General features: G+C 52.6%; 1 non-coding gene across 1 annotated transcript in view; it reads left to right on the top strand.

The window, feature by feature from the left end:
• The first annotated feature begins 3,476 nt into the window (after nt 1-3,476).
• Nucleotides 3,477-5,000, top strand: part of LOC126147102 (small subunit ribosomal RNA) — a 1,909-nt gene continuing 385 nt past the window's right edge. The window contains exon 1 of the ribosomal RNA XR_007529986.1: nt 3,477-5,000. This exon is cut by the window's right edge and continues 385 nt beyond it. This is a non-coding gene — a ribosomal RNA (small subunit ribosomal RNA).

The raw sequence follows: 5,000 nt of genomic DNA on the forward strand, positions 1-5,000 counted from the left end.
CTATGCAGGCCCACATAGATAGATTATATACGCAAATGCCCCTATACATGCTGAACGTCCGTACACACAAAATGAACCACACGTCAGCCACACACTCTATCACACACTACTCTCTGCCTGTAACAGACACAGATACAACAACTAAGCACCAGCATGGACCAACGTCCGGTGCATCCTATCCGCCACAGTACACCAACTACGCTATGATAACCAGACCGGGAGGTCCAATCATAAAACAGAATACCCCACTCGTCCGACAACCACAATTGCTCAGAGAAGCCACCAACACCCACACATGTCCTACACAGGGGTGCACCCAACATCACCACACTGCCTCGTCTTACAGCACAAACACACTGGCAGGAATGAAACACACAGGTCTGCCGCAACCACAGACACGGCTCGCCCCCTCTCACTAGCGAAAAGCGCATCCCGACGTGACATAACTCCTTTGACACACTGACGCTGCCTCGGGCATCCACGTCCTACGGTCGATATCAACGAACCTCACCCCCCCCCCCCACAACACGCCATCCCATACCACATTGTGTACCGTACCCAAACCTAACGTGTACTGTACTACAACGCAATGTGTACCATAACACAACCCAGTTTGTACCTTAACCTAACCTATGTCACCTTAACCTAACCTATGTCACCTTAACCTAACCTATGTCACCTTAACTTAACCTATGTCACCTTAACCTAACCTATGTCACCTTAACCTAACCTATGTCACCTTAACCTAACCTATGTCACCTTAACCTAACCTATGTCACCTTAACCTAACCTATGTCACCTTAACCTAACCTATGTCACCTTAACCTAACCTATGTCACCTTAACCTAACCCATCTTGCACCTTAACCTAACCCATCTTGCACCTTAACCTAACCCATCTTGCACCCTAACCTATGTTGCACCTTAACCTAACCTGTGTTGCACCTTAACCTACCTCAATTTGCACCGCAATGTAACTCAATTTGCACCGCAATGTAACTCAATTTGCACCGCAATGTAACTCAATTTGCACCGCAATGTAACTCAATTTGCACCGCAATGTAACTCAATTTGCACCGCAATGTAACTCAATTTGCACCGCAATGTAACTCAATTTGCACCGCAATGTAACTCAATTTGCACCGCAATGTAACTCAATTTGCACCGCAATGTAACGCAATTTGCACCGCAATGTAACGCAATTTGCACCGCAATGTAACGCAATTTGCACCGCAATGTAACTCAATTTGCACCGCAATGTAACGCAATTTGCACCGCAATGTAACGCAATTTGCACCGCAATGTAACGCAATTTGCACCGCAATGTAACGCAATTTGCACCGCAATGTAACGCAATTTGCACCGCAATGTAACGCAATTTGCACCGCAATGTAACGCAATTTGCACCGCAATGTAACGCAATTTGCACCGCAATGTAACGCAATTTGCACCGCAATGTAACGCAATTTGCACCGCAATGTAACGCAATTTGCACCGCAATCTACCCCCAAGTTGTGCCTTAACCTAACCCACGTTGTGCCTTAACCTAACCCACGTTGTGCCTTAACCTAACCCACGTTGTGCCTTAACCTAACCCACGTTGTGCCTTAACCTAACCCACGTTGTGCCTTAACCTAACCCACGTTGTGCCTTAACCTAACCCACGTTGTGCCTTAACCTAACCCACGTTGTGCCTTAACCTAACCCACGTTGTGCCTTAACCTAACCCACGTTGTGCCTTAACCTAACCCACGTTGTGCCTTAACCTAACCCACGTTGTGCCTTAACCTAACCCACGTTGTGCCTTAACCTAACCCAAGTTGTGCCTTAACCTAACCCAAGTTGTGCCTTAACCTAACCCAAGTTGTGCCTTAACCTAACCCAAGTTGTGCCTTAACCTAACCCAAGTTGTGCCTTAACCTAACCCAAGTTGTGCCTTAACCTAACCCAAGTTGTGCCTTAACCTAACCCAAGTTGTGCCTTAACCTAACCCAAGTTGTGCCTTAACCTAACCCAAGTTGTGCCTTAACCTAACCCAAGTTGTGCCTTAACCTAACCCAAGTTGTGCCTTACCCTGCTCTGTAATTGGCATATGACACGTTACAGTAATGTATTGTCCAACCGCAACCCGCTCAGAATGTTGTGTACACAGCTACGTGTCATCTCCCCATAACAGCTGCATTGCAGTGTGGTACGCCATAGAGACGTGTGGGAGTAATGGACGCAGTGGATGGCGATCAGCATGAGCCGTCTGTTCATGTAGTGGCGCGTGTATGCAGACGTAGTAGTCTCTTCTCACACAATGTGATAGCACGGTGCCCCGCGTTCCACATCTGCGACATGCTACAGAGGCCGGTTGACAGTTGGTCGCGCAGTGGACATCGCATACGTACGGGGGCACCTTCCACGTGCCCTCTAGTCGGGCACATTTTGTTGCGTGGATGTGAGCGGATGTAGTGTGTCTTGACACCTGACAGGCAGGCATGCAATAATAGTTGACTTTGCATACGGGGATGGACGTGTACGTTTACTGGTGACGTTACGCAAATGAACAACTGGTAACCCGTTGTGGTGCGGTTGTCCTTGCTGGAGGTACATCTGTGAGGGCAACGATCGGTACAGCTACGAAGCGGTCCCCACCATACCAACGAACGTGAATGTGAATCTGGGTGTGAAGCGATACGCGGCTGTGGGTGGGTGGGACTGTCCCCGGCCGGTGAGGGGGGGCCGCCCGGCGTGCTGGCCGCGCGGTGCGTGGGCGCACGCGCTACAGCCGGCTGGTGGGGGCGCCCAGTGGCAGGCGCGCCGGCCGACGGACGCGGCAGGCGGCGCAGCTGCGCGCCGGGGCACCCTGCGCGCGGCGCCGTGCAGCCAAAGTGGGTCCTCGCCGGCCCGGTGCGAAGCGCGGTGGACATCTGCAGTGTGCTGGTCCGATTGAGGACTGTGTGCGTTGAGGATGCGCCGCCGCCCGGCATTCGGCGCCGCGACGCCGTCTGCTGCTCGGTCGCCCCAGCGGTTCTCGCTGGTGGTTTGTATCGCAGTTGTGCAGACGTGTTGGCACGTGCGCTGTGCTGGGAGAGTTCGCTTCGGCACCCACGTGGGGCCTTTGCCCTTCTGTGGCGCTGGCGTTGGAGCTGCCGGTCACCGTAGGTGGCGCGTGTTGTCTCCCGCCGGCAATGCCACGACAGCACGCTCCCGGGCCTCTGTCGGCAGCGGCAAGCTCAGTTGGGAGCACGGGTGGTCGCACCTAAAGCGTCTACTCGCCTAACTCCGGGCGATTGCGCCTCTCTCGAACCCGACCAAGTACTTAGGACGGCGCTGCGCGCCGCCGGGACCTGAGAGGGTTTCGAGGTGTATTGTGCAGGGGAGCTCAGCCTCCTCCTGTTTGCAGAATAATTGAGCGGACGCTTGCGTGTTCGCGCGGGCCTCTGGGACACACTCCCGGGCGGCCGGCTGCTCAGCTCTAGTTGACGCAGCTCCCTGGTTGATCCTGCCAGTAGTCATATGCTTGTCTCAAAGATTAAGCCATGCATGTCTCAGTACAAGCCGCATTAAGGTGAAACCGCGAATGGCTCATTAAATCAGTTATGGTTCCTTAGATCGTACCCACGTTACTTGGATAACTGTGGTAATTCTAGAGCTAATACATGCAAACAGAGTCCCGACCAGAGATGGAAGGGACGCTTTTATTAGATCAAAACCAATCGGTCGGCTCGTCCGGTCCGTTTGCCTTGGTGACTCTGAATAACTTTGGGCTGATCGCACGGTCCTCGTACCGGCGACGCATCTTTCAAATGTCTGCCTTATCAACTGTCGATGGTAGGTTCTGCGCCTACCATGGTTGTAACGGGTAACGGGGAATCAGGGTTCGATTCCGGAGAGGGAGCCTGAGAAACGGCTACCACATCCAAGGAAGGCAGCAGGCGCGCAAATTACCCACTCCCGGCACGGGGAGGTAGTGACGAAAAATAACGATACGGGACTCATCCGAGGCCCCGTAATCGGAATGAGTACACTTTAAATCCTTTAACGAGTATCTATTGGAGGGCAAGTCTGGTGCCAGCAGCCGCGGTAATTCCAGCTCCAATAGCGTATATTAAAGTTGTTGCGGTTAAAAAGCTCGTAGTTGGATTTGTGTCCCACGCTGTTGGTTCACCGCCCGTCGGTGTTTAACTGGCATGTATCGTGGGACGTCCTGCCGGTGGGGCGAGCCGAAGGCGTGCGACCGCCTCGTGCGTGTTCGTGCGTCCCGAGGCGGACCCCGTTGAAATCCTACCAAGGTGCTCTTTATTGAGTGTCTGGGTGGGCCGGCACGTTTACTTTGAACAAATTAGAGTGCTTAAAGCAGGCAAGCCCGCCTGAATACTGTGTGCATGGAATAATGGAATAGGACCTCGGTTCTATTTTGTTGGTTTTCGGAACCCGAGGTAATGATTAATAGGGACAGGCGGGGGCATTCGTATTGCGACGTTAGAGGTGAAATTCTTGGATCGTCGCAAGACGAACAGAAGCGAAAGCATTTGCCAAGTATGTTTTCATTAATCAAGAACGAAAGTTAGAGGTTCGAAGGCGATCAGATACCGCCCTAGTTCTAACCATAAACGATGCCAGCCAGCGATCCGCCGCAGTTCCTCCGATGACTCGGCGGGCAGCCTCCGGGAAACCAAAGCTTTTGGGTTCCGGGGGAAGTATGGTTGCAAAGCTGAAACTTAAAGGAATTGACGGAAGGGCACCACCAGGAGTGGAGCCTGCGGCTTAATTTGACTCAACACGGGAAACCTCACCAGGCCCGGACACCGGAAGGATTGACAGATTGATAGCTCTTTCTTGATTCGGTGGGTGGTGGTGCATGGCCGTTCTTAGTTGGTGGAGCGATTTGTCTGGTTAATTCCGATAACGAACGAGACTCTAGCCTGCTAACTAGTCGCGTGACATCCTTCGTGCTGTCAGCGATTACTTTTCTTCTTAGAGGGACAGGCGGCTTCTAGCCGCACGAGATTG

This window comes from Schistocerca cancellata, unplaced genomic scaffold (genome assembly GCF_023864275.1).
Source record: "Schistocerca cancellata isolate TAMUIC-IGC-003103 unplaced genomic scaffold, iqSchCanc2.1 HiC_scaffold_846, whole genome shotgun sequence".
In the NCBI taxonomy this organism is placed as follows: Eukaryota; Metazoa; Arthropoda; class Insecta; order Orthoptera; family Acrididae; genus Schistocerca; species Schistocerca cancellata.